The 27,287-nt window shown below is 47.6% G+C and overlaps 1 protein-coding gene across 9 annotated transcripts in view; it reads right to left on the reverse strand.

Annotated features, from left to right (window-relative positions):
- TNRC6B (trinucleotide repeat containing adaptor 6B) overlaps positions 1–27,287 on the reverse strand; it is a 1,192,955-nt gene that overhangs the window by 926,807 nt on the left and 238,861 nt on the right. The window lies entirely within an intron of this gene.

Below are 27,287 nucleotides of genomic sequence, written 5' to 3' on the forward strand. Positions count from 1 at the left end.
CTCAGTGGGATTGGAATCGGGAGAACCAGAGGGTGCACAGATTTCCATTCATACAGCGTAACAGACCTAGCCAGAACACTACTAGACCGAGGGCTATTTTAATATCAATTAATAACTTTCTGGCAAGAGAAGCAATCTATGATCTGGCGCGACCGGACCGAAAGAAAAGTGGGAAAGGGTAGAGTTTTTTTGTACGCCCTGATTATTGCCCTCTGACTGTGGAGAAGAGATGGCAATTATGCCAGCTTATCACTCCATTTCGAGATAAAGGCGCAGAAGCTTATTTACTGAATCCAGCCAAGCTCAAGATCATTTACAATGAACATGTGCGATTCTTTACAGCAGAGTTAGCGGCTAAAGAGTACTTGCAGTCTTTGTAAAAGACAAAAAAAATAAAAATGAGAAGGATTGTTCACTATAGATTACATGCACAGAGTAATTGTATCAGGGTTAGCTGGGTTTGGATCTATTGTCAGATGTAATGCTGATTATTCCCTTCTCTATTTTGTACATTAATTTTTATTGTTTTTCTTTAGAATAGGAGGTGTGTGGGGAATGTTTAATTAAGCACAGTATCTGGTGGGGCAGGGGAATCCGGGGGGGGGGGGGGGCAGAAGCTCATTCCATCTCAGAGACCTTGAGTCTCCAAGCCTCTCGTCTGGGGAAGGGTGGGTCATGGCTTCGGCGGAAGCCTTGTACGGGGGGGGGCGCGGGGTTGGGGGAGGTGGGTTTGTTGGGTACAGGGGGGGTGGCACTAAGAAAAATAATCCATGATAGCGCATTGAAACAGTATGAAATTCAATGGTTTTAGGTTCACGGCCCTGGAGCACAAAGAAATGGGGAAGATAGATGGGGGATAGGTACATACATGGTGGTATTTGGATCTGCTCTTTGAATGTATGTGGGTTGAATAACTATAATAAGAGGCAACAGGTCACGACCGAACTACGGGTGTTTCACCCAGACCTGATATGTATTCAAGAAACCCACATTCCATAAGGCAAAAGAAAATTACTGGCGAAACTTGGTTTAACAGTATTAGCATGTACACAGCAATCCGCTACTACACGCGGGGTAGCATATTGGCTAAGAGGGACAGGAAGAGTACTGGCGGACAACCAAGGGAGGTGGGCCATGGCGGAATGTATTATTGGTAGTATGAAGTGCACAGTTTGTTCTATATATAGTTCAAACTTCGATGAGCCATCCATAATAGAAGGGTTGAATGTGGAAATAGCATTATGACAAAGAATGGGCAGAGGATGCGCACACGTGGTGAGTAAGGAAGATAATCAAAATATTCAAGTATGTGGGTGCAGACGAGTAGATCCCCCTGAGTTGGGATGTGATCAGGATGAAGCACGTTCTGGCTAAGAGCGTGACGCTCGAGTTGCACTCCGATGCGGAAATAAATCATCAAATGGTAAATTCAAAAGTTTGTGGTTTATTCCTTATAGTAATTGATATAAACGTTATCCAATTTCAAAGCATTACAAGTAGGTATGCGAGTTTATTTCATTCCATATACTCCAAAGTAGCCCAAGGTGCCCAATGCATTTCGGGCCAACAAGGCCCTTCGTCAGGGGCAGCACTAAAAAAAGAGGAAACAAGGAATCAGCCTTCGGCCAGGTGTCTGTGTCAAAATTTAGAGTGTAACAAATACTGCAACAAGAACGTTGCGTGCGAGAATTTAAGAAACATCAAATACCATGTGTGCACAAGTGTTTTAAGTAGAAGTGAAATTAATAATCAGTGGAGTGAATGCGGAATTTGAGTGAAAAAAGAAACAGAAGAAAAACATGGTAGGTTACTTCTTGTGTGTTGTTGTGTCACACATGTCTAAACAGAAAGATCCATAGTGTGCACAAAAAGAATGGAGTTTCCCAGAAAGACTGGAGTTTCCCAAAAACACTCTAAACCCGTAAGAAATGGCAGATAGAACTATTGAAATAACGCACTTACGATTTTGGAAGTTACGGGTAACCAAATGGTTAAGAACGAGCGAGTCGATGGGCAGTGTTCCGGCGAAACCGAACGAGTCAGCCCGTGTCAGTCAAAGGTAGATTTGAATGCACCAGTATTCGCACCAGCAAATAAAGGGAAACGATGAACGTGTGAGCGAATCGTGTGAGATTAAGACAGGAGAGGAACCAATCCGTATGTGTGTTAGTTAGATGTTAGGTAAAGGATAGATGAAAGTTCACCACGTGATCGTGCGAGCAAATCGCATAGAGTAAATAAAAAACGGACGTTGGTAAACGTGTGATCATTGGTGTTTTGTTATCAATGGTAAACGAAGTAAAGGGTGAGCATGAAAGTTAACATGTTGTGAGGAAAAACTACAGTGAGAAAAGACTCGTAGTTTAGTAAGCAGATAGAGTGAAGGGTTGTAATGAGTGTCATGATGGCGTAAAGAAAGAATTATGAAAGTGTATAGACGATGTTACAAACGACCGGAGTGTATCAGTGTCACCTTAACACTAATTCAATGGTGTCACAATCATGTGCGGGTAAAAAAATGTATTGAAAAGAGTGTGTAGTGAAGATCTATGTTCTTTAAAAATGAGAAAAGAGTGAGGTAACGGAGAATGAAAAGCTGAGACATGTGAGGGATGTCTTTTCTCACTGTAGTTTTTCTTCACAACATGTTAACTTTTATGCTCACCCTTTACTTCGTTTACCATTGATAACAAAACACCAATGATCACACGTTTACCAACGTCCGTTTTTTATTTACTCTATGCGATTTGCTCGCACGATCACGTGGTGAACTTTCATCTATCCTTTACCTAACATCTAACGAACACACATACGGATTGGTTCCTCTCCTGTCTTAATCTCACACGATTCGCTCACACGTTCATCGTTTCCCTTTATTTGCTGGTGCGAATACTGGTGCATTCAAATCTACCTTTGACTGACACGGGCTGACTCGTTCGGTTTCGCCGGAACACTGCCCATCGACTCGCTCGTTCTTAACCATTTGGTTACCGGTAACTTCCAAAATCGTAAGTGCGTTCTCAATAGTTCTATCTGCCATTTCTTACGGGTTTAGAGTGTTTTTGGGAAACTCCAGTCTTTCTGGGAAACTCCATTCTTTTCGTGCACACTATGGATCTTTCTGTTTAGACATGTGGGACACAACAACACACAAGAAGTAACCTACCATGTTTTTCTTCTGTTTCTTTTTTCACTCAAATTCCGCATTCACTTCACTGATTATTAATTTCACTTCTACTTAAAACACTTGTGCACACATGGTATTTGATGTTTCTTAAATTCTTGCCCGCAACGTTCTTGTTGCAGTATTTGTTACACTCTAAATTTTGACACAGACGCCTGGACGAAGGCAGATTCCTTGTTTCCTCTTTTTTTAGTGCTGCCCCTGACGAAGGGCCTTGTTGGCCCGAAATGCATTGGGCACCTTGGGCTACTTTGGAGTATATGGAATTAAATAAACTCGCATACCTACTTGTAATGCTTTGAAATTGGATAACTTTTATATCAATTACTATAAGGAATAAACCACAAACTTTTGAATTTACAATTTGATGATTTATTTCCGCATCGGAGTGCAACTCGAGCGTCACGCTCTTAGTCAGAACGTGCTTCATCCCGAAATAGCATTATGGCCCACCCCGTTAATCATGTGTGGCAACTTAAATATACACCTTGAGCCAAAGGGCTTGCAGGATGATAGTAAATATTATAATGGCAGGAAGCCCAAAGTGTTTAAGGCGCTTTAGTCTTTATTAATGGATCATGGTCTGGTGGATGCATGGGTGGCTTTAAGGGGGTCGGATCCTGGTTATACATTTTATTCACATCCACATCAGAAATTAGTAAAATTGGATTATTTTTTTTTATCAAGTCCCTTACTTTCGGGTGCTAATATTTAGGTGTACCCACGGATCTCATCAGTCCACGGACCTCTCGTATTGAATCTACGCATGCTCAAGGCAGGAATCAAGCCACAATCGTTTTCATTTGATAGGGAAACTATTAGATGAAGGGTATGTAGCACACATGAAGGTGTGGATTAGGCAATTTCTGGCCATAAATCGCAATACCTCAGGGACCGACTGTGTGGGATGCATTAAAAGCGGGTTTTAGAGGGAAGACTCTTAGCTTTGGGCTACATAAGCAAAAACAGATACAATTGGCACTACAGGAAATATATGGCAATCTTACAATAGCTGAAGAAAATCTCATGCAGGGGATCTAAGCGGGGGGAGATTGCTGCTCTGCAGACAGAGGTAACCCGTGTAAGGCCAAAATAACTTTACACTGGAACAAAGAAATAGCCAGGAAATACTCTATTAGCAAGAAACAAAGTTATGAGTATGGGGAGGCAACCGGGCGCTGTTTGGCGCAAAAGCTTTGATCAAGAGAGGTGGCCCAAAGAATTAGATCAGTGGTGGACTCCATGGGCAATACCATAGAAACTGATGTTGGGATTTTAAATGCGTTTCATGACTTTTACGAGGCACTTTAAACTGGGGAGAGTTTTGATATACAGGCTGGGGAAACACTGCTGCAGAGTCTTAACTGCAAAAAAGTGGATCTACAAGATGCAGAAGTGCTAGAGGCACCTGTAACTTTTGAAGAGTTGGAAGCAACAATTAATAGCCTAGCCACTGGCAAAGCACCAGGGCCCGACAAACTTCCGCTGGAAGTATATAAAACCTTTTTTGGAGAGCTTAAGGCCGATATGCTTGTCACTTTTCAGCAGGCACAAGTAGGTGCTGCACCTTTGACTTGGGATGAGGCAAGCAGAATTGTTTTTTAAAAGAAAAATAAGCCGGCTGAACAGCCGAGATCCTATCGCCCTATATCGTTATTAAATTCTGATGGAGAAATCTATGCCAAAATCCTAGCGACCCGGTTGGCGGATGGGCTAACCCCGTTGGTGTCAAGTCGACAACATGGGTTCATACCTAAGAGGAGTACAACTAATCACATCAATAGGTGGTAACCCTTTTAAATACAGCTAATACCACAGGGAGCAAACTTAGCTTGATTTTATTAGACGCTGAAAAAGCGTTCGATCGGGTCGCCTGAGAATTTTTATGGGCAGTATAACGACGAGTAGGTCTTAAACCTGGTTTCATTTCAGCTATTCAGGTTTTATATCGGCGCCCGACAGCTAAAATCTGCATAATGGGCCTTGAATCAGATCTTGTATACATTACACGGGGTACAAGGCAGGGATGCCCGTGCTCCCCCTTGCTGTTTTCATTATATATTTACCCTTTTTTAATGATGTTAGAGCAAAATGCAGGGATAGAAGCGGTTATCTGGAGACAAGAGCACTATCGGGTTTTCGCATTTGCGGACGATGTGGCAGTGGTCACTCCAAATCCTATGATGGCTATGCCTAAGATAGAACAGCTGGTGGTTGAGTTTGGAGCAGCTTCAGGATATAAACTTAATGTGTCGAAGACACAAATTTTGTGTTAAAATCAAGTAGGCTATGGCGATCATCGGATTTTGAGTGATGTATCATACCTGGGTGTCACAATCAGGACACGTTTAAAGTCAGTTGTGGTGATCAGTTGGGGCAATATTTTAAACTCTGCACGGAAACAATTAGACCGTTGTGACTGTCTACATCTCTCACTCGTGGGGCGATGCAATGTTCTTAAAATGTTAATATTACCCAAGGTTTTATAATATTTTAGATCTGTTGCGCTAGAACTTTCCCGTGTCCAACTGTCAGCACTGCAGTCAATGTGTGCTAGGTTTTTATGGGCGCAGGGGAAGCCTAGCAGAGCTATGTGCTTTATGGTTCTTCCTCGCGAGAAAGGCAGTTGGGCAGTGGCGGATTTTACTTTATATTACTAAGTGTGTATACTGCAACATATGAATATATTATTAACTGGGGCAGAGCCACTTACCATTGCCAAGTCACCCTCCATATATCAAATGCTATTGGGCAGCGATGCTAAAAAACGATTATTTGTTAGCCTGGAGCCAAGCTACTACAAAAAAAATAGGTTTAAGGTTTTAAATGCCGCTTATAAGGTGTGGAAAGCTGTCCGAAAATGCTATAGATTTGAGAGGGTCTCCCAGTATACTCCGTTCGCAGCTACAGTGCTATGGCCATCTATATTTTAGGATAGCACCATTGATAGATGGCGGATTAAAGGTATTCAATATATGGGTCATCTATATGCTAACGGGGTTTTGATGTCCTTTGAGATGATAGCCGAGAAATATTGCCTCCCCAGATCCAAATTTTTTAAATATCTACAATTGTATTATTTATGCAAAAGCCGATGGAAATTTGAATTTAATCTTTTAGTTGAAGCAGTGAGAAAAAACGCGCGCATCGGCGTTCAATATAATTTATTATTAGACATCAAAGGCGGGGATTTGGATATACACAACACTAAGTGGGACAATAGGTTAGGGTGCCAAGGTACTCGGATGGAATACTCTAGCGAGCTGGCTGGGAGGTTATTGATGCCTGCCAATCTTCGTTCACAACACTATAAGACAGTGTTTAACCTCTATTATACTCCAGCCAGGTTGTTAAAATGGGGTGGGGCAAATGATGTCAGATGTTTTAGTTGTGAAATGGAGAACGCTGACATTATGCACATTTTTTTTTCATGTAGGCACCTACGTAATTTTTTGGAACATCCAGAGACATTTTTTGAGGAAATTATGGGGGGTCCAGTAAGATTGTCCGCTATTCACGTGTTTTTGGGTGTGGCGGAGAGTGGCGGAGAGTGACAGATGTGACCAGCTGGTTTATAAATGCAGATATTTGATGATCTTCGCTACAGCCATAGCCAGGTTATGTATTGCCTCAATGTGGCTTCAGAAAGATTCTCCGACTTTTGAATTATGGAGGGCTAGATTTCTGACCATCTTCAATTTATAGTATAGTTTATATGCTCTAAAAGGTTCTCAAAAAAGGAAATTGGGCATGGAGATATGGGGGTGGTGCCGTCATATATGGAAGAATGATGTTTTATATCGGGGTGAAACCTCAAAGGATTAAGTATTTGCACTTTAGGGAATTGTTATGGAGTTTAGATCGGTAATGATGATCTGTGTACTGTATTTGATGAATTAGCTAACCACAGTCTCACCTTTTTTTTTTTTTAGTACTATTATGACTTTTAGATCGGTAATGATGAAGTATTTACTGTGCTTGATGAATTTGCTAAACACTGTCTAACCTTTTTGCTTGTTTTTAAGCCATTGATTATATATATGTAATGTAACTAACATGGATTGAATTTTAAAAAAAAAAAGTGCGCTGACTTTCTAATTAAGCAACTCTAGTTGGTACTTGGAAGTCTTCTTTGGAGGAACGGATGAACAAAGGTTCAGAACCTCTGCGAATGGCTATTCTGCACAATAATTGGCTCCTATTTGACTGATACTTTCCTCCATTCATTCAAATTGCTGCTGATGCTTTCCCCTACCAAAGTGGCGAACGCAAGAGTGAGAAGAAGGGAGCAAATATTGGACTAGTTTCCAAACAGCAGCTGGTGTTTGCTGCCCATCTTTTCCCATAGTTAATTTGCAGGGTTGAAAGGATCTTGGATGCTGGTGTAGGTGGTAGAACTGCTGCTGCCACTGAGGGGTTTGAACCATCTGTTGTTGGTAGTGTCTTTGGTGAGGCCTGTCCTGATGTGTTTTTGGTATTCCCTGCTCTTCTCAAGGACCATAGCTTTAATGATATCCAGCTCATTTTCATGCCCTGCATCTTTGTTCCTTGCATGAGCTCCAAAATCAGAGTGGTTCTTAAAAAAAAAGGAATAATTCATATTCTCTGCCGAGCCTCATGTTTTAGGCTAGTAAGACTGAACCATGAGGAGTGACAAAGGGAGGATATGATATGGTAATAGCCATGCACCACTAAGTCTGCTGAGTCAGAAGCAACTCTCATGAGGAGACAATCATGCCCTCCTGCAGGACTTCTGCAAAATACGGTCTACATTTTAAGAGAAAATTCTCCTGGAAACGTTCTGGAGTACCCCACAGAGACCTGTTGTATCCGTCAAGCAGAGCAGTAGCAATGCCACGTTCACTGCTGTTGCTGAGGCGCCACAGAGATTTCTGCCGATTACATCGATCTTATTGGTCTCTATTTCAGGAGGCAGTATAGAGGACGGTGAAGTGGGATGGTGTTTTTTATGTATCAGCTACTAGTCTGGAAGTGGATTTGACCTCAGGAAAAGATCCTTCTCAGGAGGCATAATTTTTCTGCTGAAGCTTGGGATAAGTAGTAATTCCATTGCTGGCTCCAGCAGAACTGGGAAAAAAGTAAGACCTTAAATGTCTTGAAGATCTACATGGCCTTGAACATCTGGAGTAGTGAGCACATCTAGAGTGATGGGATCTAAAGCGATGTTTTTTAACGGAGTTTTATATAGAGCGAACTTGACCGGAAGGAATCTGGTATCAGATCATTCTATGCGAGCACCACTTGCGTTACATGAGGGCACATTCTTTTTTGTTTTTTTGTTAGTCACGGGGAGATTAAGTGATTTGCCCAGAATCACAGGATGTAGCACGTCGATGATGAGTTTGAGGTGATCTAACATCTAAGACACCTTGTGATCTCATTCTAGTAAAACATTTTTCAAGATCTGCCTCTAGAAGATCTTGGAGATCTAATACGTATCAAAGGCACATTAGGTGGCTGCAGAGCAGCTTGCTTAAGTAGCACAGATGAAGTAGCCATAGGTGGTTCAGACCCAGTAGGCAAAGGAAATACCGGAGAAGCAGGGGGCAACGGAGGAAGAGGCAAACTCCATGTTCAAGTAAGTGAGCGGAAGCAGAGGAAAGGGTAAATCTTTTGCAGGAAAGCACTTCCTGAAATAATCTGAATCTGCAGTATGTGCAGTCTTGTTTTTAAACTTGTGAATCCATTCTGTAGAAAAATGCTATAATCATAGGTGCATCATCATCTCCAAACCAAATCTCGGCGATGAACAAGAGATATGGGCTGCAGTCCATTAGGAAGTCATTGATATGCATTCTGTTCTTGCTAAGGAATCTGGCATTAAGTAGTATACAGAATAGTTGGTTGATGGTGAAAGTATTCCTTGACTAATGAATAGAGATGGTTCTCTTATTGATGAGGTAGTGGCCGCTGATAGAGCATAATTCTCATACACTATTGATCAATGTGATTCCCAATTCCACCATCAATTCCATTCAGCGATTCCTCTGGCAGGTCTGATTGTTGACTTCTCTTGGCCATCACCCACATTGGAAGTGCTGTATTTAATTTGTTAATGGTTGCCCTGTGCCTTCATGGAGTTGCTTGCAAGGGTTTTGAAGCTGGAATGTAAGTAGTGATATTACTTGCAAGATTAAATACCAAGGAAGGGATACAGTTGTCAAGATGGTTATGCAGGCTAGCAACTTGGTAAACAGTTAGGTTGTTTGTTCCAAATGTTTATCTGGTGATGGTTCAGGCATTTGGATTTGTGGTCACTTCTGAAGCTTTTTTTCCAGTGCAGTGTGGCAGCAGAGGATGTGAGGATAGATTAATAGTAGGTAGGTGTAGATGCTCCAGGTGGGTGAGCAGTGATTGACCAAGTTTGGTTCGATGGGAGAGCCATGGGTGTTTGGGGTCTTATGGGGCAGGGTGTCAAGAGCAATTATAGCGGAGTAGATAAGAGCAGGTTATTGAGAGGGTAGAGTAGGCAGGTGATGGTTAGAGAGTATATAGGTTTTGCATTGGAGACTCTGCAAGGGAAGGTAAAATGGAGTGGAAAGCTTGAGAGAAAGAAGACTGGGAGGATGGACAGTTGAGTAGTATCTGTTCTTTATGATGGACATATCGGCAAGGACCAGGAGTCAGGAGGTAGTGGGAAGTCAATAAGCAGGTCAACTCAGGCGCAACGGTGGGCCTATTCATATTAAGTATAGTTAACCAGTCATGGAGTGCTTTCTAGGGTGCACCATCTGGACAAAGGGTAGCCAACCCACTGGAGGCAGTATTAAGCATGCAGAAAGTTATTATAGTTCACCTTTAAAGAGACAGTTACATTATATGAGAAAATAGATACTACTACAACAACCACCCAGGCACCAAACACAGAATGGCTAAAATACTGTGTAATGGCAGAAAGCAGCCAACAATCAAAGCCAAGGGATGTTGGTATTAGAAGGCACCATGCTCCTAAAGACTGCCCTGTTAACTGAATGTCAAACATGCAACTCATTTCAAGCACATCATTCCTTGAAGAGCATAAACTCTCCTTTTCCTCATATCCGTCAACACACAACCTTTTTGCAGAGAAAGTACACAGTCTGATCATTTTCCATCTCACACTTCAGACCCGTTCTACAGATCCACTAGAAGAAGAGCAACTTGCAAACTACACTGCAAACAAATCTATGTTGCCTTTTGGTATGGACATAGGCTCCATTTGCGCACGCTGCCGACCTCCTTCAACCACCCTATCACTTATGCCAAGTCTGCAAAGATCCTAGTCATTACCTACATACTGACGTCAGTATGCACCGCCAAGCAGTCCTTAGGGCACTTTTTTAAACAAGACAGCTCAGAAGTATTTTTCAATCCATTTCCCAGACAATCATGCCACAGTGGCAAGCTCTAGGATCAATGTCAAACTCTTATGACATTGCTGGCCCGTTCCTTCCCAATAACAGCCTCCATGAATATCAACTCCACTGCTGCCCAAAAAGTTTTCAATGCATATATATATATAAAGCTCATGAAAGGCCTTAAGGAAGGAAGCCTGTAACAAATTTGAAGCGTCCTTCGTCTACCTGAGAGTGGAGGACACTGGTAAACCTACCCTGCCCTCATCCAGCTCTGAAAATAAGCCTCTCTATAAACACACAAGAAAAACACACCGCCTCACAAGAACCAAAACAAGAACATCTAAAAAAAATTGCCAAAGAGACAAAATCTTGTTTTTCTAGAAACCCAAGTACTAGAACAACCGTACTTTCTGTGTAAATTTACAACCAACCCACCCCACCTTCTGGAAGGACCTCAAGACCCAGTACTTCCAACATTTCACATCAGAAAGGGAACCAGTAGGTGCGCATGTTAAGTTTCTTAAGTTAGCGTTTTAATTTTTTATAAACATTATTCAAGTATTTAAAATTCAAACAGAAGGAAGAAGTGCCATACCTCAAAACTTGCAACAACCCAGAATAACCTTTTGTTCAGTCAAGCCCTTCAGTTCATTCAAATGTTTTTTCACTGGTTTGACACGGATTGCCTATATCCACTAACAAGTTATTTGCAGTTTTTATGAACTAGACTTTTTTTTAGTTGATTCTTTTTTTAAACATTTTTTTGTTTTAAGTTTCCATATTTTGAATTGGCACCAATGCAGGTTTCTAATCCAATTCCATGGTGGCCTGGTTAGACTCAATTTATTTGCCTTATAAACATCATATGCCTTCAAAAGACAATTTACAAGCAACCAGATGTGTAAAATTACTGCATGTTGCAATGGTGGTGGCCATATATTTATTGCTTCAAAGGTGGAGGACTCGACTGATTCCTTCTCTGGGTGAGTGGGTGGTGAAGATGAAGCAAGTAAGAGATAGTGGCTATATGCTCTTCTGTGAGGGCCTGAGGCAATTTGATCAAGATTGGATGTCAATTTATGGCAGAAATCCCAGGGTAGGGGTACAAGTGCTCTTTTTATATTTTATTTTATAATAAAATTTGTAATTTAAGGCTGACCTGTTTGTTAATTGATTTCAGTTCATCCGGGACTGGATGAACAGTAACCACCTGAAGGTAAACTTTGATAAAACAGAGATAGTTATCACAAAAAATAAGGTGGGTCGCTGTAATCCCTCCTTCTGGCCCAGAGAGATGGGTCCTCCTCTTCTGCCCAGAAAGTCGATAAAAAGCCTCTGTATCATCATTGATGAGGAGTTATCATTCTAGGAGCAGGTTGGCTCGGTGACATCTGCCAGCTCTGTCAACCCCAACGCATAAAGAAGATTAAAAAAAAATCCTTACTGACAAGTGTGGGCTAGCAGCTGAAGAGAATGGCGGCTGGATACAGAGACTCCTGCATCCCCGCTCAATAGCTGACATTATCCTGTGCCAGCCGATCATAAATGTTGAAGTGGCCATTACCTCCGGAGCCTACCGATCTTGCAGATTGCGCATCTCTGACCCTGCAACTACGAGGGGGACATTACGACCTGTGAAGCGGAGCCAGGAGGTTAAAATGGTGGCGACATAGGCTCCGATCGGGTTTCGAGGCCCGAGACTCGGGAGCAGGCAGCGACCGAGAGCTGTGCGTGAGATTTTCTCCCCCCACCCCAATCCGGGACACACCCGCTAGCCGTCCCAATAGATTGCTGCACTGGCGCTCGCGGCGCCCGAGCGGGGGTGAGATGGCGCCCTGCCTGTGACTGCCTCCGGGAAGCTGCTACTCGAGGTCCCAGCTTCGCAGGCCTATCGGGGCTGCTGGAGAGTGTGCTGCCCATGACTTTGGCAGCGCGACTGAGTAGGGCACCACCTGCTGATCAGGGAGATCGGACCCCACCTGACCTGCGATCTCCGGTGAGGCCTCTATTCTGGGCGCAAGCCATCGTGGCATGTCAGAGCCCCCTCCCCCCTGACTGACTCGGGCCCTGGCGGTCCATTTCGAACATTTGCGCATATCCCATCCTTTTAGTGGGGAGAGGAAAGGGGACCAGGAACGGCAATTGACCTGTGGGGGCACCGGAGTCGACTCCACAGACGGGAAAGGGGTGCTTCACTTGCTACTGCTAATAAGACCCTCAGGGGACTAACGGACTAATAGACTACACCCAGGGTAATCATCGGCCCTGCCGGGCGCCCTTCTTGGGTGCTCTGCGACCTGCCCCAGGGTCAAAAAGTGTTTGTTTTGGGTCGCCCCGGGCCCACTTGGTACTATAACCGGAGGAGGCCTAGTTGGGGGTTGCCTCGCTGATCGTTGGGGTGTCAGTGGGCATCAGCGTCCTTGCTGATGTGCACCATGAGAAGGACACTGACCTATTTGTGGAAGACCTAATCACGAAGTACCTGCAACCCAAGAGGTTGTCCAGTTACTTCTCGATTGAAAGAGCGCACAGAGTGCCGGAAGGTAAGCAGAAACCGGGAGCCCCTCCGCGGCCGCTTATAGTCTGTGTCTTTAATTGCAGGGATAGGGGCACTATCTTGCAAATGGCGCGATCTAACCCGCCACTCAAACTGGACAACGCTGAAATCACGTTCTTCCCAGACTTTACGGCCAAAGTCCAGGCTCAAAGATGGAGCTTCCAGGCAGTGAAAAAAGAGCTTCGGGACCGTGAAGTGAAATTCGCCATGCTTTTCCCGGCAAAACTCAGAGTGGAATCAGACGGCAAAACATGGTTCTTCACGTCGCCGTAGGACACGTGGAAGTGGCTCAAGGGATGGCGTAGAGTAGGGGGCCAGCATGGAGAGCAGACCGAAAGAACACGAGCGTGAATGAAGAGCGGTGAGGCCCAAGCTGCGGGCTGAGATGGCCGCGCGGCGTTGAAGCTCCGCCACCGGCCCAGCACTCACACCGCCATTCCCGACATCCCGATGCGGGCGCTGGGTGTCCGACCCCGGCATTGACTCCCCTTTGGCCCCGGAGCACTCCGAGACAACGATCGGGCCCCGACGTGGCCCGGAACGAAAGGTGAAGGACACGGGCTCCCGGCCCTCCGGCTCAAGATGGCGGCATTACTCGGCGACCGGGACCGGGAACGCGGAGGCGGCGGCCGGCTGTGAGGGGGGACTGAGGGGGGGGGCATCGAGCGCCGGGGCTCTGGCTGGTGGGGGTCCGCTCTGCTCCCCGCTCCGCTGTTGGTCGGGGTCAGGCTGGGACCTTGCTCTGCGCTTCGGTCGCGGCCTGCCTCTGGGTCTCCTCCTGAGGGGCCCGGGCAGACACTGTCTGGGGGCCTTGGGGGGTGACGTGACGGCTGGTTGGCGGAGTGGGTGGGCTGGGGAGGACCCCGCGCTGGGCCGGGTACCTGGACTGTCTCTGCCCCTGCCCTGGTTCCTCGCATGACCGCTCCTGTGCTCGGCGGCCGGTGCGGCCTGCTCTCCTGCACCACCGCCCCGCAGCGCTCGGCAGAGTCTGCTGCGGCCACACCGGACGGCCCCGGATTCCGTGGAGGCTGCTACATCGCCCGTGACACGGGCCCAGTGGGTTGCGGAGTGAGCTGTCCCCTTGTGCCGCCTCCTCATTGTCCTGGAACCCTCTTCCCATCGTGACGCGCTGGTTGCGGCCCAGCCGTGTGGGGGCATGGGTCGTAAGGACCCAAAGCAGAAAACGCTGCCTTTTGGAAAGCTGCCTGAACAACCGGTGGAACTTCGTCCAGATATGCCGGCCCCCTCCGGAGGCCAACCCGGTGACCCGGCGGCCGGTACCCCTTCCCCGGACTGGCTGCAGGAGATGCGTGCTGGGTTCAGGGCCCTCGATGGTCGCTTTGATGCCCTGGATAGAACGCTGGAAACAATGGGGACCAAGATCCAGGCCCACGACAAGAGATTGCTGGAGGCTGAGGCCAGGATATCGGCCGTGGAGGATGGCGCGGGGCAGGACACCAAACGCATAGATATACTGGAACGCATTTTGAAGGAGGTGGCCATCAAGAACGAGGACTTGGAATCGCGCAGTCGGCGCAACAACGTGCGAATTACTGGGGTTCCGGAGTCCACGGCTACTGGCAGACTGGACGTTTTTGTGGAAAAGTTTTTTTCAGATATTTTTGGGAGAGACTCCTTCACACCGGGATTTGTGGTCGAGAGGGCGCACCGTTCCCTGGGTACGCGGCCTGGCCCGGGGCTCCCGCCCCGCCCGCTGGTTGCCCGTATTATGAACTTCCGAGACCGCGACACGGCCCTGCGACTGGCTAGGGAAAAGGGAGAGATCACTTGGCAGGGCTCGAGACTTTCATTCTTCCCCGACTTTCCCGCTATGGTCCAGGAGGCCCGTCGCAAATACGTGGGGGTTAAGGCGGCGCTCCGTAATCTGGGCCTCAAATATGGCATGCTCTACCCTGCCCGGCTCCGGGTTGACATTGAGGGCCGAGTGCGGATCTTTGACAATCCTACTGCGGTGCAGGAATTCTGCCGGACTTACAAGCTGCGCAAGGACCCTCCGGGGAGCGACGAGGATGGTCGATCTCCTCCGCGTAGTGGAACAGCGATTAGTCAGGACCTGTTCTCTGGCTCTGGGGTCGGCTGAATCGGCGCCTGTGGACTGGCTTTATCCTTTCCGGAATATTTGTTACAGGGGACTTGGGAACTCTTTGCTTTATATATAACTGCTTTGTAGTGCTGGGTAGGTGGCGGGTCATTGTCATCCCCCTCTGGTTGACACCGCTAGGAACACTTTTGGTTATGATGCTCTATATTGTGCTCATTGCTTGCATATGGTACTGTTGTTTGCAACTCTGCTTTTTTTCCACAGGTTGGGGTTTGCCTCACGTTTGGGTGGTATGGCTGGGTGGAGGGTGGGGGGTTGGGATTGGTTATTTTGATTTTCTTGACATGGCTGGCATTGTGTTAATTATGCAGGGACACGGCTGCTATTATACCCTTCTTACTTGTTGCATGGCACCGATGGCTCAAATAGGCCTGAACGAGTCCCCCCTTGGCCTATCGCTAATGTCCTGGAACGTCAGGGGTCTGAACAACCCGCGTAAATGTAAACAGATATTACATTATTTGAATCGACAGAGTTGATATAGCTTTTATCCAAGAGACACATTTTCACTCATCGGTTGGCTCACGCTTTGCGGCTTCATGGGGCGCTCATAGATACTTCTCCAATTTCAGCAACTACGCCAGAGGCACCGCGGTGTTGATTCATAAGAGGGTCCTGTTCCACTGCCGGGCATTCTTAGGGGATAGGGAGGGGCGCTACTGCATAGTACGAGGGGTGTTGATGGGTCATGCTATTGTTCTGGTGTGTGTGTATGCTCCTAACACTGATTCGCCGGAATTTTTTCATGAGCTCGCCGCCCAGCTTGCTGCTCTTGAACCGGCCGGCCTCATACTTGGGGGTGACTTTAACTTGTTGCTGGACGAGAGTCTGGACAGTACTTCGGGGGCGGCTCACACTAAGCCTAGGGCGCGACGCGCACTACTTGACCTATGCAGCCAGTTCTCTCTGACGGACATTTGGCGCAGGCGCAATCCACACACCACTGACTACACACACTTCTCGGGACAACAACACTTGGACCAGGATTGACTACTGGCTCCTGTCCCCAGGCCTGGCCCCATGGTTCCGCGCGATGCAGACCTTCCCCAGAACATATTCGGATCACTCACCGGTGTCATTGTGCTTGGACGTTCCGCGGTCGGAGGGTTATGAGCGGCAATGGCGATTCCCTGGGAGGGCGCTCCTGGATGACTTATTTGTCCACAAAATTTCCGACGCGATCGAGGACTATTTCACGCTTAACACCGGATCGGTTGACTCGTGGGCCATGCTTTGGGAGGGGTTCAAGGCATATATTAGGGGGATTTGCATAGCCAAGCAGGCTGGGGTCCTAAGGGCGCTGCGCAGGACGATAAAACAATTGGAGACACAGTTGGAGGCAGTTGACGCTGAGGCGCTGCTTGCGCCCACGTGTCCGCTCGTCGACTCCGCCTCCTGGCCGACTTCAGGGACGCGGCGGACAGAGAGATTTTGTACCTGGGGAAGTACCAGACTGCGCGTAGATACGGGGAGGGGGATAGACCGGGTCGCACGCTGGCGCAGGCGCTGAGACCCCCGTACAGCAAATCCCTGATAGTCGAGGTGCGGGGTACGGATGGTTCGCTGCACACTAAGCCCACCGAGATCAGGGACTACTTCCTGGCTTACTACTCGGATCTATACAAGACCAAGTTAGGTGAATCCTCGGCCTCTAGTGCGGCCTACTTGTCCGAAATCGCGCTAGTATTCCTCGAAAGGGGTATGCAGGAGTTCATGGCGGAGCCCATAACGGTGACTGAGGTTCGGGGTGCGATTCAGGTGCTTCGCAGCTCTTCTGCCCCCGGCCTCGATGGCTTCACTGGGGATTTTTACAAGGCCTTTGCGGATCTCCTGTCGCCACGGCTTATTGAGGTCTACGCAGAGGTGCTGGAGCGTGGGTCCCTCCCGGCGACCCTTAGTGAAGCGGTAATAGTTCTGCTCCCAAAACCAAATAAAGACCAGACGCTGTGTGGTTCGTATAGGCCCCTCTCCCTATTGAACCTCGATTACAAGATACTGGCCAAAATTGTGGCCAACAGACTGTCTCAATTGATGGAATTCATTATATCGCCCATGCAATCGGGCTTTGTCCCGCGTCGCTCCACGTCTCTAAATTTGCGGACGTTGTTCACAGTTCTCCACAGAATCAACCCGGCCACGCCTGCCGCGGCTATCCTTCTAGACACTGAGAAGGCCTTCGACTCCCTAGAGTGGCCTTTCTTTCTTTCTGTCATGCAACCCATGGGCATGCCAGAGAACTTCCTCGCCACTAAGCGGCTTTTGTATAGCCGCCCCACGGCCCGTCTGCGTATCAATGGTACGCTGTCCCGCCCTTTCTCTCTCACGAGAGGCACGCGGCAGGGCTGCCCGCTTTCCCCGCTATTATTCATTTTGGCCATGGACCCCTTAATTCGGCATTTCCAGGAGCGGCATCTGCACAGGGGTCTGCAGTTCCGGATGGGTCCCTTATTGGCTTCCCTCTACGCGGACGACACGATACTGTATGTCAGAGAGCCTCAGGTCAACTTGGCTCCCCTGATACGGGAAATTCTTCGCTTCGGTGCCCACTCTGGATTGGGCATCAACTGGCACAAGTCCATAATTTTTCCGTTGACTAGCGGCACGTCCCAATGGCAGTGTGAGTTCCCGTTGGAGTGGTGCTCCGACTCAGTACGGTACTTGGGCGTTCAGATACATCTGAACATGGACGAAATTATTCGCCTCAATTATGGCCGCGCGATTGCCAGGCTGGAGACGCAGGTGGAGGGGTGGCTGCGACTCCCGCTCTCCATGTCGGCCAGAATTGCCATTATAAAAATGGTTGTACTTCCCAGATTTCTGTATTTTTTTAATAATATTCCTATTCCTCTTACTCGAGCATTTTTCTCCACCCTGCGGTCACATTTGATTAAGCTGGTTTGGGGCGGGAAGCGCCCCCGAATCAGCTGGAGGACTCTTACGCTCCCCCATGACAGAGGCGGCTTCGGTGTACCGGATATGTATCTGTACTACTTGATTGCTCAGTGTGCGCACGCCTACGCCTGGTATCATCCTGACGCACGGATCCCGTTCCTTCGGCCGGAGGCGGATTTCGTGCTCCCGGGTCGCTTGTCGGCGGTGTTGCCCAGGGGGGTTCCCCGGAGCCCAGTGGACATACAAACGGTATCCACCACCAGCTGGGCCTGGGGTCGCCTGGCTCGTTATTTAGCCCGGCCTCGCCTGTATTCCTCTTCGCTCCCACTTCCTAACCCTGGGCTGCTGCCGGGTACGGGAGAACTCCTTGTGCAGCGCACTTTAAATAAGTTTAACCTCACTAAGATTGGAGATTTATACCCTGGCGGACACATTCTCGATGACGGAGGAGGCGCGTTTCAGCGAGGCTACGTTCATGGATAGGTTTGTACTACGCCGGCTTTATTGCGCGGCGCGGTCGGAAATCGCGGGATTCCCTCTCGAGCCGGAGTCCTTTGAGCCCCTCACCCTCCTCATTGATAAAGACACGGGAGCCCACATGGTTTCTAAACTTTATAAGTCATGCGCAGGTCTGGTTCCTTGTGCGGATGTCCGACTGCGGGCGGCTTGGGAGTCGGACTTGGGCAGGCCTATCACGGACGAGCAGTGGACCGTTTGCTGCAAAGTCACTAACACGATATCACTCAATAGTCGCCACAAGCTCCTCCATTACAAATTCCTTCGCCGCTTCTACATGACCCCTGACAGACTCCACGCCATTGACTCCTCACGACCTCACACATGCTGGAAATGCGCTGCACCACACGCTGATTTTGCACACCTGTCGTGGACGTGCCCCAGACTGCAATTATACTGGACACAGGTACACGAGATCCTGGGCACTAGGCTGGGGCTCACGTTGGTTCCCACACCCGAGGTTGCGCTGCTGGGCTACACGGTAAATTTCCCTAAGACTGTCCAAAGGCTTGCCTCTCTAGGTCTCCTGCTTGCTAAGCGGGAGGTTGCTAAGCGCTGGGGGGATCGAATGGCCCCCACGGCGGATGCATGGCTCACTTCCATGGCTTTCTGCAGCACAAACAGCGAGATCTACTCTAGTCTCCTCCCCACGGTGGCACGACCCAAAGACATCTGGGGCCCGTATAAGACATACATCGCTACCCTGCCGAGCTCTTCCCCACCACACTCCAGTTCCGGAATAGTGCCTACGGGAGTGGGGTAAACCGCGCGGCGCCAGGGTTGTGATTCAGGAGGGGTGATGAACCTGGCAGGACGTTACGTCATCATTGCTGTTCGGTCTGGGATGCTGGTCTGTGCGAGCGGGGGCTGGACGGGAGGTGTGGGGCGACAGCTGCAGCGTCTGTGGAGACTGAACGATGGGTCCTTTAACGGGCGGTTCTTCTTATGTTTTATTTTTTGAATTCTGACGGATGGGAATGTTGGGGCGATTACGGGGGGCCACTGAACCGATGCCATTATTAGATGCTGTTAATGATTTGTGGGCCTGAGGTGTCATGATGTATCTTATCGACGGTTTCTTCTTGAACATACAGCCAATGTCTTTGTATTGTTTTGTTTTTGCAAAATTAAATAAAGCATTAAAAAAAAAGAGCGGTGAGGCCCTTCCCTCGAACGGATCTGCTGGTACACAAGGCTAATAGATGGTGTGCGAAACCCACGACCAGGCCTGCGATTGGGCCTACAAGATAAGGGACACGTCTACTTGCTCCGCTGAAGTGGTGAGACAGTTTGTATTATGTTGTCGGACTTGGGGTTCTCAAGAGACTTATTCTCGGAATACTGCAGTTATACAGCCCCACACATGTATTGTGAGATTTGCATCACGCACTGGGTGGATTAAGGGTCGAACAGATAGCAGGGGCAATATCAATAGTCCTTAGTGGGGTTTGGAGATCACCGACCCTACAATGTTCATTAGTATTGGGAGGGGGAGAGGCACTCTGCCAAGTTGGGGTGTGGGTAGTTCAGAATCCACGGGCAGGGAGGGGGGAGGGGGAGAAGTGGAGGAATGGTTGGGGATTTCTTCAAGAACTGTTGGACTTAAAAAGCGGTGTTTGCGTACTATTCCATATTGATTTCTTCATTCACAATGCTAGCGTGGAAAAAGGGAGATGTCACGTCTTGCCAACTCTGATCGGTTGGATTGTTCTATACATTTAACTGCCAATATTCCGCACTAGTACTGTCTTCATGTCAGATGATGGGGATGACAGACAATCTTCGCTCTCCATCCTTACTTGGAATGTGAACGGTATGGGGGACAAAATTAAGAGGGGGATTGTCCAGCAATACCTAAAACTTCAGGCTCCAGATATAGTATTGCTACAGGAGACACATATGGTGGGTAACAAAAGCAAAGCCTTCACACAGTGGGGATACAAGCTCCTGGTACATGCTGATCACACCACGGGATCCAGGGGTACAGGGATCTTAGTTAAAAAACACCTGGCCCTTATCGTAAAACGCACCTGAGCTGATCCCCGGGGTACATTCGCCGTCTATGATGGGCAAGAAAGAGGGTGTAGGGGCATGCACAAAGGACCATGGAGGATAGAAGGGAGGCTCAGGACCTGGGCACAGACAAGAGAGTTCAGGGGAAGGAGCCTCACAACAGACCGCGCGGGTCAGGCAGGAGGAGAAGTCGCAGCACAACAGACCAGGGAGGGCAGAAGGGTGTGGCAGTAAAATTGACTATGGAGGACAGGAGGAAGGGGATCGGGGCATGGCATGTGGACAGGCAGAGTGGAGGTGGCAGGGACAGGTTACAGCCATCTGACAATGCTAGGCAGGTGGGAGGGGAGTGGCAGCTCAACAGAGCACTCAGAGTAGATAGGAGTGGCAGGTCCATGGAACATGGTGGGCAAAAAGGATGGCACAGGGGCATGCACACAGACATCGGAGGGCAGGGGGAAGGAGAATAGGGGCAGCAAGCTAAGCACAGAGGCTAAGCAGGAGGTCAATGATGGGCCATAGAATTGAGCAATGGAGGGCAGGAGGAGTGGACTGGTACATCATGCTAAATGGAGGGCAGTGGCAGCAAATCAGACCATGCATGGCAGGAGGGAGGAGGCTAGTCCATGGATTCAGACAACAGAGGATAGGGAGGAGTTGGATGGGGCAGCAAGTTAACTGTTCAGAGAAGGTGGGTATTAGGAACTTTATTGTTTTTAAAATGTGTGTTTGTGCGAACTACTTAAAATATGAACAAGTATGCAGCATAATCTCACTTTTATTCAGGAAGAAGAGGACGTTTGTGACTATGACTCCGGGCTTACTTGGCAGAAACACCCCCTGACCCTCCACCCCCCATCGCAAAATGTAATCACCGTGAAAAGGGTAGGTGGACGCAGTGTTATATAGAACATAGTCCGGAGAGCACGATTGAAAATGAAAACTAGATATAGTATATGGTATAAAGTATGCACCAAAAAGTGTGATAAAAGATGAACCGGGGCGTGAAATATAATATGCAATACATTGAGCGCAATGACAGATTCATTGGAGAACGCGAGATAGCACAGGCACTAGCGCGTGCTATGCGATATGCGCCTTGGAGTGTAATATGCACAGGGCAGTGTTGTGTAACCTAACTAGTCTCTAAAGTTGTAATATAAAATATGTGCTGGGGAGTGTAACGTTGCATATGCACTGTGACAAAGATATGGATCCCAGATTGTAATATGTATGGCATAGCGCTGTGCGTTATAACGTAGGAATGGAGGAAGGCACGTTAGATGGGGCAATATAACCCGTGCGAAGGCAAGTGTGGCATGACATATTCACGGGGTGGTGTTACAGTGCACATTGGCTAGAGAGTGTCATAGCATACGCACTAGCTGGTGGAATACAACACAGAGGTGTGTGGCACTCGGCGGGCACTGGTGGGTGTAAACACAGCATTGGGCTCAGCCAGGAGCACGCTGTGACTCAAGTGAGGTTCGTCTCCTTTCCAGAGAGTAAAATAAAAAGTATTACACATCCGGCGGTGGATGTGTGTTTTATTAACCGTGAGGGGGGTTTCTTGCATAGTTTGGGTGAATTTTTGTTGAATCCCCTTTGAATGGCTTGGTGTGCGTGTGTATTAAATGTGCCCGTCAATAGCTACCCATGTTTGTATAAATAAACGACAAGGGTGTCTACTTGGAGAGTACCCACCGGCAGGGGCGCCGGGATTAGGCACGGTAGGGCGTCAGACACGTCAGAGCTTCACTAGCGGTGTAAATACATTCCACATGGATTCATTGTATGCCTAGTCGCCTTTTAATGAATATCACGCAAATCATCAGGGTGATAGCTACATACGGTTTGTCCAGCGTGTCCTAGGTGTTTCTATAAATATATATTTTTTTAATAAATAAAAAACAAAGGCCTGCCCCGGGGGATGGGGTCCCCAGGGCCATAAGTGGCCTGAGGAGGGGGGCAACGCAGCCCCCCTCCTAAAGATTTTTTTTATTTTAAAAAGGCCATGACCCGGGGGTTCGGGTCCCCGGGGCCGATTAAGGCCTTGGGAGGGTCAAATTAATTTTTTCAACAAAAATAATTAGGGTGCAGGCCCTGGGGGATGGGGTCCCCAGGGCCAATAAATTAGAAAAAGAAGGGTAGCCACACAGCCCTCCTTCTTAAAAAAATAAAATAAATAAAAGACCGGCATCGCGCTGGAGGCCACGCCCCCTCCTTGCAGCACTCTGCAAACGCGCCCCCTGGCCAGTTGTACGTTGGGGAATTAATTACCCTTCAATACTGAGGGTCCCTGAGGGGCAACTAGCCCAACAGGTATCTCCAGTATCCGCCAGGGAGCTGCGTTGCAGACAGGTGTTCTGAGGCCACGCCCCTTTTTACACCTCTATGCAATGCAGCTCTGTGGCGCTTACTGGAGGTACCTAGTGAGCTAATTTGACCCTAGGGACCCTTAGGATTCAAGGGGACTTAATCTCTCAACTTAGAACGGCAACGGGGCGCCTTTACACAGTGGTGAAGAGAGGGGACGGGGCCTGAGGTGATGTGTGCAAACATGTATGTATGTATTTATTTCTTATTAAGCGCAGCTGTCACCCAAAAGGGTATCCTGGCGCTGAGACCATATCAAACCATAAGGAAGGATGTAATTACATTGCTCTTGGGAACAAATAGGTCTTAAGATCCCTTTTAAAGGACAGCAGATCTTGACTACTCCTCAGTGCCAGAGGTAGGGAATTCCACAATGTGGCGGCCGTATAGCTAAAAGCACGGCCACCCATCCTTACTCTGGCGATCCTGGGAATCCTCACCAGGAACGCCGACGAAGATCTCAAAGGTCGGGCAGTTTGATACCACAAAAAAAGGTTCTGGAGTGGAATAGGTCCTAGACCATGCAATGCTCTGAATACAAGGCATGACGCCTTGAAAACAATCCTCTGCTGTACCGGTAGCCAGTGTAGATCAGCTAACGCTGTAGAGGAAGAGGCAGAGCGTGGTCGCGACAAAGCCAATTTCGCAGCCATGTTCTGAATCCTCTGCAGCTTAAGGATCAGAGTTTTAGGAGCTCCCAGAAGTAGTGCGTTGCAGTAGTCTAGCCTACTGAGAATAGAACTACGCACTGCCTCTGCTCTAGCACTTCGAGGGAGTATTGGTAAAATTTTACGCAGGGCACGGAGCAAGGCCATGCAAGTTGCTGCGGTCTTATTTACTGAAGCATCCAGCTGTAAACCAGGTTCAAACATCACTCCTAAATTGCGAGCCGATTCAGCGGCTTCCACAGAACCCGGAATAGAGTTTGGCCAGAAACCATCAGGTAACGCGCGAGAAGGACGATCAAGAGAGCAGTGGAGAACCTCCGTTTTCGACCCATTAAATTGAAGTGAGTTGGCTCGCAACCATTCTGCTGTGGTCGACATGCAACGGTGAAAGGTGTCCCTCGAAACCGCCTCAGTGCCCTCAAATGAAAAAATCAATTGAGTGTCATCGGCATAATTGATGACCGATATGCCGAATGGCTTGATTAGGTCTATCAGGGGTCGGAGATATAGATTAAACAAAATCGGGCTAATCGCCGACCCTTGAGGGACACCCTGATTCACCTGCTGAATAGCTGACCGAAATGGTGGTAAAGCCACAGCTTGCTGTCTGTTACCCAGATAAGATGTTAACCAGCTTAAAGCCAGGCCGTTTACTCCCGCTCTTTGGAGACGGTCCAAGAGAACCCCATGGTCCACCGTGTCGAACGCGGCCGACATGTCAAGCAGCACTAAAAAAGCTGACCTACCTCTGTCGACACGCGTTCGTAGATCGTCTAGCACGGTAACCAATGCGGTCTCAGTACCGTGGGCCGGTCGGAAGCCAAATTGGGCTACATCCAGACAGAAGTTTGTTTCCAGGAAGTTGGACAAGGCTCTCGTGACCCATCTCTCGAGAATTTTTATCGCAAACGGTAACAGTGAGATGGGTCTGTAGTTAGCCGGGCATAAAGGATCTAAAGAAGCCTTTTTTAGTAAAGGAGTTACTATTGCCAACTTCCAGCTGTCTGGGACTATCGCTGTCGTCAATGACTGACAGCAGATGGAATAGAGTGGAGGGAACAACTCCTCTTGAAATGCCTTCCAGATCTTATGAGGCATTGGATCGAGAGGTGAGCCTGAGGATACTCCATTGGCCAGAACACGGAATTCTTCTAGCGAGAAGATGGGAAAACAAGGCAGGTGAGAAGAGTCTGCCTTGTTATTATCCCATACAGGCGCCCTGTGGCACGTTTTAAGTTGGGTAAATAATTCCCCTTCAATCCTGAGGGCCCCTGGGGGCTAACTAGCCCACCAGGTGCTTCCAGTAAGTGCCACTGAGCTGCGTTGCAGAGAAGTGGTCCAGGCCGTGCCACTTTTTACACCTCTCTGCAACGCAGCTCTGTGGCGCTTACTGGAGGTACCTAGTGGGCTAGTTGGACCCTAGGGACCCTCAGGATTCAAATGAACTTAATCTCCCAACTAAAAACAGCCACAGGGCGTGTTTACACAGTGGTGAAGGGAGGGGACGGGGCCTGAGTTAACGTGTGCAAACAAGTCCTGTGGCGCGTTTTAAGTTGGGGAAATAATTTCCCTTCAATCCTGAGGGACCCTGGGGGCCAACTAGCCCACCAGGTGCTTCCAGTAAGCGCCACTGCGCTGCGTTGCAGAGAGGTGGCCTAGGCCGTGCCCCTTTTTACATCTCTCTGCAACGCAGCCCTGTGGCGCTTACTGGAGGTACCTAGTGGTCTAGTTGGACCCTAGGGACCCTCAGGATTCAAGGGGACTTAATCTCCCGACTTAAAACGGCCACAGGGCGTGTTTACACAGTGGGAAAGGGAGGGGATGGGGCCTGAGGTGACGTGTGCAAACACGCCCTGTGGCACGTTTTAAGAGGTAGTTTTAATCCCCTGCCCTATTATATACTAGGGGCTTACAGAAGAGGTCATGCTAATCACAGGGGGACCCCAACGCATAGTGTTCCCTAGTGTATGTAGGTGTTTTCACTGTATTCTGAGTGTCTTTTAACATAGCACTGGCTCTAGGACTGGTTAGTCAGACTCAGTCACCACCAGTATCCGTCTGAAAAAGTTGAGGGTACAGGATGATTTTGCAACAAGGCTTCTTTCTGCTCTTCTTTTTGTTCTTTCTGGACATTAACCTTCCTCCTGCACTTTTCTTCGTCTTTGAGGACTTCTGTTGCTTCTTTCTGCATTTCATTTTTTTCTTTCTGTGCGTTTTTTCTTCTTTCTTCGCATGTCCTATCTCTTTAGGCATAGTTAGAAATTAGCATTTAAAAAACCTTTGAAATTCACTGAAATAACCATAGGTTTCAGGCACGTTAATACTTAGGAATTAGCATTTAAAAAACCTTAGACATTCACTGAAAAAAAAACATAGGTTTCAGGGACGTTATAGTTAGCTGGACTTTTCACTCGTACAAAACCATTGAAATTCCCCCGTTATAGTTAGTTCAGCTAACTATAACTCGCGCGCCCGCAATGCACTGCTGATGACGTCACATATTACATCACTCATGACATGGTCAGTGACATCATTCATGACATCACTGATGACATCCCTGATGACATCATCCTTGTGATAGAGTGGCAGACCTCCTCTCCCCCTAATATAACCTTTGATACACACATTCAAAAATAGAAACTAAAATTTTCAATACAATGGATATACCAATACCAGTTACAACAACCTATTCAGTAATTCTAAGATCCACATACACATCCATTCATTCACCAACAGTCCTATACAGACACTCATACATGTACTCACTCATCATATGTACTCATACACCTATACATCCTGTTACACAACGCCACTCATCCATAGAGTTACTCTTACACATAGTCACTCATGCTAATAAAGAATCAAACATCCACTTACTTGCATATACAGTTCTACACACACCACCACACTTACTTCTACAGAAACTTACACATACTTAGTCTTTTAAACAAAAACTTATAGAAACACATACTTATTCATACAGGAACTCTTTCTGTCTCTCACTCTCACATATACTCACTTATATACACCAATAGTCACATATACTAGTTTAAAACATATGTAGCTACTCATAAATACACTATTGAGACAGTCATTCACTCACTAACACACCCATGCACACATCATCCACCCATACAGTCCTGCACACATGCTGTTTTCAACACATACAAACAGTGAGTCACTCATTCATGCACCTATGCACTACGCAATACCCCCCACTGAACCATACAGACACTCATACTGATACTCAAAAAACCAACTAATAACCTATATAGACACTCAAGTAGCTACTCACCAACCCATGCAGTCACTTATACACAAAGTGAGAGACTGATACAGATGTTTACATATTTAAACATTACTCACTAAGCCATGTATTCACTAAGATACACTTAATCAGTCAGTTATACAATCAATTTTTCAAAAACAAATCATCCATTTAGACACTTATATACCCATTTATTCTTCCATCGACCTTGAGATATACATATATAAAACATATGTAATTTTCAGAAAAACACACATTCACTGGATGATGTCATCAGTGATGTCATCAGTGATGTCATTGACCATGTCACGAGTGATGTAATATGTGACGTCA

The sequence above is a fragment of the Triturus cristatus genome, chromosome 4_2 (genome assembly GCF_964204655.1).
Source record: "Triturus cristatus chromosome 4_2, aTriCri1.1, whole genome shotgun sequence".
Classification (NCBI taxonomy): Eukaryota; Metazoa; Chordata; class Amphibia; order Caudata; family Salamandridae; genus Triturus; species Triturus cristatus.